Source organism: Mya arenaria, chromosome 14, assembly GCF_026914265.1.
Source record: "Mya arenaria isolate MELC-2E11 chromosome 14, ASM2691426v1".
Taxonomy (NCBI): domain Eukaryota; kingdom Metazoa; phylum Mollusca; class Bivalvia; order Myida; family Myidae; genus Mya; species Mya arenaria.
The window spans coordinates 19,297,056-19,308,671 of NC_069135.1; the positions used below are offsets into that span (position 1 = coordinate 19,297,056).

The 11,616-nt window shown below is 32.4% G+C and overlaps 1 long non-coding RNA gene across 1 annotated transcript; it reads right to left on the bottom strand.

Moving 5' to 3' along the window:
• Positions 1-7,575: 7,575 nt before the first annotated feature.
• Positions 7,576-9,047, bottom strand: LOC128216969 (uncharacterized). The gene is made up of 3 exons (XR_008258164.1): positions 8,915-9,047; positions 8,151-8,293; positions 7,576-7,775 (listed from the first exon to the last, which is right to left on the bottom strand). It is a non-coding gene; the product is annotated as an uncharacterized LOC128216969 (long non-coding RNA).
• Positions 9,048-11,616: the final 2,569 nt, after the last annotated feature.

Here is an 11,616-nt window from a genome sequence, read left to right on the forward strand (position 1 = left end):
GTGCATCTTTAATATATAATTGTGAAATGATATCTAAACAAAGTAGACAATACAGTCTGATTCCAATGATAATTTCTACAACAGTGCTATTTTTGAAAGTTTCAAGAACAAATGCTAGAAAAGGCAAACTTTTTATTGACAATGAGTATTTACTATCTTATATATTATAACATACTTTTGTGTCATTTTCCTAGATATTGACAGCGTCTTCCTAGATACGATCTTCGTTTTCAAATGGCATGAGATCATCATATCTTATTCTAGTGATTAGTGTCATATATACTGGACAATTTTAGCGTCATCAGAATGGCATAGATAACTTTAACATTCTACGTTTGACGCTAAGAGTACAAACATTTAATGCAAATGGAAAGAACAACTTAATGTCGAGCACAGATAAAGAATGATTGAGTGTTGATCGTTTTGCCCTACTGTCACCGCACCAAATTTAAACAAAAAATACCAATAGAGGTTGTCCTTACAATCTGATATTGAAAATGGATCGTGTAAGAATGAAACATTAATCCCTTTAAGACTTCTCTGTCCAATGGTAAGGTTTGGATTTAATGTTGTTTAGCACTTTAAGCAAATCGGGTTTTTTTGTATACGATATATTTAAGTATTCTATTGAGCCTGCAATGAAATTAAGCAAATCATTGATGTTAAAATAAAAGAAGGAAGTACTCATGAGAGTTTCAAATTCAAAGACCACGAATTAAAGGATTTATCTATGTAAATAGAAATTACAACTATTTTTTTATTTTTGAACATTGAAATGGTATTCTTCATGAAGTTTTTCTAAGGATGTTGGTTCAAGATTTGATAAGTTTGTAAACGCAAAGAATTATCAACACATTTTTAAGTACATCGCTATTGAAATAATTATCATTTGTCAATCCTGTTCAATATGTGCTTAGAAAACGAGTTTAAGATCAGATATTATTTTTGGAATGGAAATAATTTTGCTAAAGTATTTAGGTCATACATTTGGTGGTTTAAAAAATACAAATTACCTACCAGAAGGTAACTTTTCATGTTAAAATCCCAACGATGTATTTGTGGATGTCAACGCAAACGTGTTTCACTTCGAAATATAAATGGACTGACTTAATACTGGTCATACATGCGAATCAATCGCGATTATAGGCTACTATTATTCTGCCTCGCTAGAGACCGGCATGATTACCCTATACAGATAACTCATTCAAATGCAAGTAATAATGTACTTTTTTTATGAACGAACATCAAAAGTATTTCCTTATTTTTGACAATGTTAATTTTAGATCCCCGTTACTTTTCATTAAACGTAAAGCTATGTATATGCACTTAAAGTTAAACCTAGAGAGCTGCACTATTGACTTTTGACAATGTTTATTTGAAATCCCCGTAACAAGGTTTTTAAAAAAGAAAAAAAGAGAAAGACTATCGCAGCGCAATATTATTTTTGTTAATCATTCAGTCATTAAAATTGAAGTTAATATGTATAATGTAATATGATGTCTCCTTGGTTTATACTTTATAGTCTTCAAGATAAGGGAAGCTCCAATAAAACTAGTCTGATAGCTTTTGTCCGTTTCGATTTGTATGTCGTTAACCAGTATATTACAATGTTTAATGAGGTTGTTGCACTATTTACGTTTAATGTGAGTTTTGACATGCGTGTGCCACGTTGATGATCTGAAAACTTTAAGGCTTTATCCGTGTCTCTTTAACTGTATCAAAGTTCATGAATATATGCTGAACTTGCCTATATAACTGCCATGACATTATTGTATGATGATTACATACTAACTAAAACGAATTGTTTGGATAACCGTAAAAACTTATGCAGTTAAACGGGCACGGAATCCACTTTCTAAAAAGAAATATAGTGGAGGAAGCAGTCAATTTTCATTTTATCTAAAATTGTTCAGGCTCTAGGTTATAATTGATGAAATAGGCATTAGAGCGCTACCAATAGAGTAATGTACTACTTCGTACTACTTCGTATGCCTTTAGAATAGGTCAATAACCGAGTAACACAATTGAAGGTCTCTCAAAGCGACTGTATTGGAATAATATTGTCAACGAAAACATAAGATTTATACAATATATATGCAAAAAGCTACAGAAACATGCTCAGTAGCAAAAAGTTCAAACATAAACAAGAAACACATCAGCGATGACAAGGTATTAAAGCATGTCAAATATCTTATATTTGTTGAAAGGATCTTAAATAAGAAAAGTTGTGGAGAAACATTTTGTCCATTAAACATTGATGCTACATTTCATGTTCTAATATTTATTTCTTAAAGCGTGTCAGTTAAGTAACAGATAATGCATTAGATACATTATGTCAATGTCATAAACATTTTTTTCTCTTACATGACAGCGAAGATTATGTTCGATAAAACACGATATATGACGTAGTCTTTAAAAGGCATACTCCGAATACATTTCAACAACATTGAATTAAGAGGTCCATTACATCGCTGCAAAAGCATATTCATTATGTATATGATATTTGGTCAGAATCCGTTTTAACATTTACACTTTTTTATTTCTATTATAAAATTAATATGCCAAGCCCTAGAGGCATGTAAATGTGTCTGTAATCAAACGATATTATGTTTCATGAGACAGAAAGTGCATATAGATACCTTTTCCGAGGACAATAACTGACAAATTGAGGTTGAAGACAAGGATCTAATTCTAGATCTGTCGCTGTACATCCACCGGCTATATTGACTTCCATTTCAGACAAAAATGTTGCTTCGACGGCTTCGACACAATGTCCTGGCAAAATCATGCATATAATGTCTATGCTCAGTCCTTTTAATAAGACAAGCGATTGGAAATAGGCGACAGAAGGGTCTGTTATTACTCAAGTTTTCCATTTTCCAACTTCGTGGGTTACAGTTTTCTTGAACATGAGATTGCTCGATTTACTACTACATAGGAAATAAAGAAAGAACGCGTTTTCGTACAAAGAAAAGATATATAGAGACATAAGAAAAGATATAAGAAAAGACATAGGTCTGACACAAAACCTTATCGTTCGTCACATAACAAGAATGTAATTTACCCCTGTATATCCATGTACACTCAGAATCTAAACTCAATATCTCATGCAGGGCCATTCTTAAAAGTATTCAGAAGGAAGTTTTTGAAGGTCATTTATGGACACGCATGGAATCCCTGTATTTTCGTAACAAAGAAATATTGCAATTTATACATAATATACAAATTATGTCCATTTTAATTAATGTCACATTGTAGCAGATCTCAGGTATAACGGAATGAGCTTCATTATTTTCTTGAACAAATCAATGCACACTAAACAATGTAAAATGTGTTTCTTGATTTGTGTAACCTTTCCTTGATTCGCATGGCTTAATTGGCTTATTGAAATTGTTTATGTCCATTGAATGATCACTTTTGCGTGTTTAATTAAAAAAAAATACAGATGGAGATTAAATTTGTTATTTATGTCAATCAATTCTTGATTTTTTCTTTAGCCTCAATGGAAAGCGCACTATTAATCTGTCTCAAGCAACAAGAAGGGCATTTTTTAATAAAATCCCTGGAGAAAAGCAGTCATAGAAAAGGAGTAATCGCCTTGTTCATCAAATTGCATTGATCAATACAATCGTATTTGTCTCCCAGAACTTAAGATAAGAATAAGTAATTTTCTCATAAAAAAGCTGCCATATCATTTAGCATGTGCAACAAACACTTATCTAAGACCTTCTGCTGCTACAACTGATTCGTTGTCATATGTGTAAAGTCTTTCACAAAGAGTATATTATCGTATTCATACGTATCGACAATAATTTATGAACTTGTATTTTACAAACATATTAATAACGATGAGGGCGTCAACATGCTGAGCGGAAAGTCGAAGGATAGAACCCCACTAGGGACTTGATCTGATATGGCCTATTGCTTTTCTTGCAACTAGTTAAAAAGGGTACAGACTGCTTTCCTGCAAGGCGCCCGGCATATGCAATATACGTAGGGTAATAATCCAGATATAGAGGTTAAGATGTTAAACAGTTATAAGTTCCTTATAAGTGTGGCGGACTGGCCCTTAGTCGATAGAGGCGACAGTATAATAAAAAACTCTACTATTATATGGAATCTAGGAGAGTTTTTGCACATTGAGTGCGTACAACTCAGCTTAGATATGCAAGTACAGGTATCATTTTGTTGTTGTTTTCTTACTAATCTCTTAAAAAAGCGTCTCATCATGTAGCCTGACAAAATTGTGTCTGCATTGGTAGTTTCATTACCACATGCAGTTTAACACACGCGGTATCCTTGCGGATAAGAAATACAGTGCATACAGCAAATTTGATAGCAGTATGTTCTTGTATCTGATTTCGAAAAGTTCACTTGTAGTATGATTTGACACATCTATATGTAGTATAAGGAATACGGTCCCCACCATACCGGATCTATAAACCGCACTGTAAAGCTTCGGGTTGTAACATCCCTAGTTTTATGTATTATATATGTAGTGTGTTTAGTGTGGGTTTTTGTGTTGTTGTTCCATGTTTCTTGTTTGTGATTGTTTGTTTTTGGCGTTGACCCTGTGCCAATAGACGGGGTTCATGTTTAAACTTTCGACTTACTGGACTCTTGTTTATGTAGTTTTTCATATAAATATTCCTATTACAATGCAAACGCCTTCCTTTCATAGACCATTTTGTAAAACATTTAAATGCAAAAAAATTGTTTGCATATTTTGAAATATATCACCACCTTGAGTGTTTTCGTTTTGAATAAATATAACATTTGTGGGCTCTCTTTTTCGCCTGTCTAGCCAATCAACATAAACACTATTCATATGGCTCATGAAACACTTGAGAATGAACATGAAACAAGACATTGCCATATAGTACTGAAGTTTATATTTTCAGAAAGGGGCAACCTTTTCGTTTGTATCTGTATTAACCATTCAACCAAGAAGTTTATGTATTTATTGATTTATTATGTAAAATATATTGATCGTAAATACTGATAATATTTTGATTATTTCCCTCTTGCTTTCGTTTGCTATTCACGCTATTTCACAGCAAAGCTATTTTTGGATTTTAAAATTGTGTGTTTTCAGCGGAAAAGTATTATGTCAAATACCCGCGTACTTATTACAACACTGTTACAACAATCAAACGCTTACGTAAACAATAATAACATTTATGTTTCAACTCTAATTAGAAAGTCAAACATTGATTGAACCAATATAACAATATGGACTTATGAAATCGATTATTTAGGACAATAATGCCATCACACTGGATAAAAAATGATTTAAAACATAATAAGTTGGTTGTGTCCTTGTTTTAAGTATCAATTCTTTTTGTACGATAATTAATCCTATCATTTCAGTGTAGATTTAAATCCAATGTATACGCATTATATTATAGTACATTATTTAACATATTTTACTTCCATTTAAAAAACCAAATATATTGCATTTTTATGGCTTCAAATCGAACATCTTTATGTTATTTAACCTGATTTTGTTTCGTCAAAAGACATCTATTTGTTATACCTAGAACGAATCAATTAAAGGTTAAACTATATTTATCTTTCATTTCAAAGTTGAGCTAAACGCTGCATTTAGATGTAAATTAAAAAAAGGTAAATTGGACCTATTGAAAAGGATAACACGCAAAACAACGTGAAAGAAATGATGCATCTCCGCTCAAGTTAATATGCAGGATCTTCAACCGCTACTCAATAGTTTTGATGACCAGTACATTTGTCGCAATTTTTTCTATATATATTTTCTTCTTTTCCATGCTTAATCAAAACTGCTTCTTTCCCTAAATATGGAGTATGGAGTATGGAGATATCAGAGCTCGCCGTTGAACGAAAGAAATATAGAGTAAAAAAATAATCATAATATCGAATAATTATATTTTTTACATTTAATATAAAGTCAACACATGTTCTTTATATTGTCACAGCAAACAGAAATAATGATGGATCAGATATTCCATTGTTCAGTTAACAGGAGAAACATTCGAGAACACGAAACAAGATCAGCACATGCGTCGATTTGAACAAATACTAGCAGATATAATTAGAACCGTCAAAGAAGCTGCATAATAGGTAAATTCAAATCCCAGAAAATGACAAAATGATGGATTAATTGTTTCATGTTTATTTTTACGTATTAGATTTTATGAATAATGTTCGAAGCAAAAAAAGAGAGAAAAAATCGTTGGCTTGGAACGCTCTAAAGCTAAAATGTGGCATTAAAGGGACTGTCACAGATTGTCACCAACAATTTTTTTTCTGTAACGAATCTCAGGACAATTATCTAATAGAATGTGTTACGCTTTGATAACATAATTGTAAAAAAAGGACCAAAATGTTAAAAAAAAATTGTGTCGGTGACTGGGTTCGAACCCGCGTCGCCAAAATTGATGTCCAACGTCTTACTTACTGAGATATTAAGGCTTACTCTAATCGGGTGACATAATTAAGCTATACACCTACCTCGGTAATATCACGTGATAACACCGACTAGCCAATCACGCATAAGGAATGAATTCTACCTGGTAGACATACCCAGTAATCTTTTTTAATGGAAAAATACGAAATATCTGCTGAACGTAAATAAAATGTATACTATGTGGTACTTCAGTTAGTAAGTTTCAATGCATTGTACACATCGATGCCAAGGTTATGTCATTTTTCGACAATTTCCTTTTATTCCGCTATTTTATCATCTGTGAGACAGCCCCTTTAAGGTATTAGCCGCGTAATACACACTTTTTTAAAAGCTTTAACCGACAACATAGTTATAATCACGGTACACTATGGGACTTTTATCCAAATTTTGAAGATTTTTTACCGTGAATTAAAAAAGTTATTTATGTTTCATTACACCCACCCCCAAACTCCAAGGGCTACAAAGAGCGACAAGTAAATATTTTGTCTATATTTGATTTTTTTTCGCATTATCAGAGATTATGAAATAAACACAACAGTTTCTGGTAAAATAAACTTCAGTTAACAAAAAACTAAAGTTCAAACGAACACATTATTGATACACATGGAAACAAATCATTTTGATTGATCTTATTATTCTTCGGAAAAGAGCAGTTTTTCGATGATTGAAAATATATAGCAGTTTTATAAAATTCATAAAAAATAGTTAACTATAAGGCAAGCTGCTGAAATCATTTTAGATATTATCTATGATGTATATTGAACAATTTAAAAGACAATTTATGATAGTTTACCGTCCAGTTTTGAAGAAAATATACATAAAGTCATGTTACCATACATTTTTATAGCTAATAAAATGCTTAAAAATCAACCTTTTTTTTGTAAAAAATTATAAAGCTTAATTGGACTTATTCATAAAATGTACTCTTTCAAATAAATGAATTTTACTTATGATACTAACTCAGAATACAGAGTTTAAAACAAATGAGTGTACTTTTAAACTAAAATATGTGAAGAAACAAGAACACTAAGTGGGCTCGCCCCTCCAAAAATATCAGAGTGAAAGTTCTGAACTAATGGGTTTTTTTTAATATTATAACATGTAAACAATCTCTGTGGGTAATTTGATGTATATCTGTTTTATTTTGTCATTGGTATTCTAACAATTAGTTTTTTTTCACAATAATTCTTCACTCTTCAACATTTGAAGTTTGGTCTGTTCCCATGCTTTGTACTTGTAGTGTGTGCACAGATGATAACTCAATGCTGAGTCAATGCTGATTTGGTTTTCATGCACCTTCAGGTACTTTACCCATCAAGAATGTTTAGTGCTGTAAAGGAAAAAAGTTGTACTTTAAAGCCTTTCTAACTAACTAGTATAGATAATTATACTGCCATACATATACAAAATAAAATATAAACAGTTTAATATTTTTCGACATTATTTTGAAAAAAACAACAACAAGCTGATACATACATGTATATATATAAAGAAAATCATTAAATTTATCAATAAAATTCATCATCATCATCATCATCATCATCATCATCATCATCATCATCATCATCATCATCATCACCACCACCACCACCACCACCACCACCACCACTTGACCACCATCACCACCACCACCACTTCATTATTGAATACAGTAGGTTTATAAAAACAAAAACCAAGTCAAATATGTTTTATATGAAATACTCACATCATCTCGATCAGATGCGACTGCCTTGTGGATGGACATGGCTGTCAAATCCGCTCTCAAGGATCCAACATAGTATCTAATGCAGGCTGGAATTCTTCATAACCCAGTGTTGTTGACTAAGTAATATTCAGTCATTTTCCTGCCTGGAAGAAATTAGACTTCTGATTATCAACCAGCAGAAACTACCACCGTAAAATACAAATGCACAAGTATTATACATTCTGCACTAAAATCTGTTTTAGCCAAGAGTAAGGGTTGGTAGGCACAAATGTGTAGTTGTTTTGCATATGGTTGATAATGATTTACAACAGTATGGGGTTTTAACGAGACCTACACCAAGCCAATGAATGTCAATAGTGTCCTAGCAGATGCGGCTTCAAGCCCCAAACCACATACAACTTTTTTTCACAGGTTAATTTTGAAAATATGCATTTTGTAAACAAATAACGGGTATGTACATGTATTGTGGTATGTTAGAAATAGGTCACGTACCAAAACACATCATTTTTAAACAAAATTTTACGTCTAATATTTTTCTAAGATAAAACAATCAATTTAAAGATTAAATACTCATATTATATCTTAAACATAAGTTATGTACATAAGTACATATAAAAATATGTAACATGTACATAAGTACATGTAAAATATGATCATGCTGTCTAAACATTTAGCTAATAAAAATGATTTAAGAATTCCAAAGATAAATTAAAAAAACAAACGTTTTTGAACACAAACGTACAAAACTGCTCAAGGATACTTACATTCAGAGCCCTTTGATACGAATATCCCAGTTCCATGCCGATTGTTGACAGTTCGTTTTTTCGAGAGAAAATCTTCTCTTACGCGTACATTTCACTTATAATCCATGTTTTACTGTAATGACTCAAATTGTTAGATGTATCGTAATCAACTGTCAGCGTGTACTTTTAGTGTTTATTTATTTTAAACGTATATTCATGAGAAAAACATCACAATGTTTCCAAATCCTACGATATAGAAATTCCATTATTGACCTATGAATAGCCGGGAAATACCTTCTGTTTTTAAAAATAGCAACATCCGGTACAGGCCGAATACGCCCGATGTTCGTCGCGATCTGTTACGGCGAGTGGCGATATATGTCGATGTTACCCGATGTTTCCCGAGTTGTATTACATGGCTAATACCTTAAGTAATTAATGTTTCCAGGGGGTTTTTTCTCCATCTTATTCCAATTGTTCAGATCTTATCAAATGTTGCTTGAGTAAACAGATGTACATTCATGAAAAGATGATAATGTAGGGAACTTTAGAAGCTAGCCAAAATGAATAAAAATGGATCATATATGCTGACAGCAAAACAAAGCAATATTACTCTTCTTACCATAATTCTAGTATCCTTGGACATTATCAGACAAACTATTTTTATATAATGGTATCCGTTGTCAATGTGCCTAAACACTTAAATCTGACCAACATTACGATGATTGACATCTGCTATTTATAGGGCAGTAAATAGGGTTTCCGAGGAGATCTGTTTGTGTAATGTATTTTAAGATCTGTAAAGATCTTACAAAAACATATTGATAACTTATTAGATGAAACAAAATTGTACTTCGTTAAGTAGTCTAGTAGCGCTAGGAACAAATTGTACCCTGAATAATGATGAAAACGTACAAACTGATGAAAATGATGATGACCACAGTGATAGTGATGTGCTGTTCTAGATGATGTAACAAATATAGAAATTGCAGTGAAAATAGTCCCTCGTTTATGTCGTTATTGTAAATATTAAATAGGAGGGGAGCTTTGTGTGGGGAAGTCGGGTTTCTTCGCCATTCTTACAGTTGGTTCAGAAGAAAAATGTGTATCTTAAACTATACTTTCTAAATAAAAACTTTAAAATCATCTACCCTCATACGTTCATATAGCAAAACTTGTTTTAACAATAATAAACTCATTATCGTTCCTCAATTTCTATAACAAACATATAAATACTTATGTGAAAAACTACAGAAACAAGCTCAGTAGCAAAAAGTTTAAACACAAACCCGGTTTAATGGCACTGAAAACTATTTTGAAGCGCATTTTGATAAACAAACCAATTGTATAAAATTTACAAATGCTTACCTAAACCAAAATACACGTTCATGCTTAAATCCAAACAATATTTTTACAAGTTTAATTGCTGTACACACACATGTATAAGAATACAAAAACCATATAGACAGGTTTCTCGTCACTCAATTTATGACTACACTACCGCGCTATAGCGCGTCTAAGGCGATTGCCAATAAAAACCACGGATAATGGAAAATAATACAATGCAAGTTATCATCAATATCGTTCCGAATATAACGTCTACACTTTCATAGCCGAACAAACAATGTGCAATGAAATAATATGTTTTCAAGGACTGAACCGCTAGATGATACCACATTTTTTAAAGTTAAAGGTTGAGGTTAAGACCATTTATTTCACAGAGACTCTACAAACGCATGCCCTTCACGTGTAGGTTGTATTTGACCATAGGATTACCCATTTTGTTTTAAAAGAGCAGTATACCACGCGTCACTCTCAATTAAGTCTTATTTAAACACAAAAATCATTCAATCAAAACGATAGTGCATGTTATTGTTATTTGCATAATTTACCACTTTAAGACAAAAAAAAATGTTGTTTTTTGAAGAAAATCGATTTTAGGTTCAGGTTTATGTTTTATGGAGTTTTTGACATCACTATCCACTTCGAAATAAACCGTTCCTTAATATAAAAATGGAAATACTTTGCTTATACAATTTTTCAGTCCCAAAGCCAATGTCAATATGCTGAACTTATGTCGATATACGGAATAATTGTCTTCAAGATAAGGCTAGCTTGGAGGTATGATGTAGCGGGACGTTTTGTTTCACTGCGGGACTACAACATGCGACGGTGTGGCTAGCTAGTGCTGAAAGCGTTGCAACATGGTACCGGGCACTATGAAAGGGGCAAAATGCTAACAAATTGTCTACAATCAAAATATCAAGTTTATGTTGTTTGGGCCACATTGTTCCACGTTTACTTACGTTGAAGCAATTTTTGGTGTCTCAACGTAACTAAACGCGATGGCAAGAACATGCCGCTTTGACTTGGGAAGTACCTTTAGTTGGTTGCGCAATATAGCGTTAACCGGTTAGACAACCAGTGAGCTCTTGACCTATATTTTAGTGGCCAAGGCAGTTACTACTTCATTGTTAATGCTATGTGTTATTATTGACAACATTCAGTATTCAGTGTTCAACAGAAAACCTTTATTCCTGTGTTTCTTAAACAGGATCAGTAAGTTGTCATGCTGGATTTGTTTTTTTTTAAAGCCGTAGGGAGTATTTTAAACAAAATACTCATATAGCAAAGCGAAATAGTTGAGGACGGTCGAAAGCATAAAAGTTCGTTGGTAATTATTTGACATTCTATTCATGTTAAAAATGTTAAAGATGTATCAA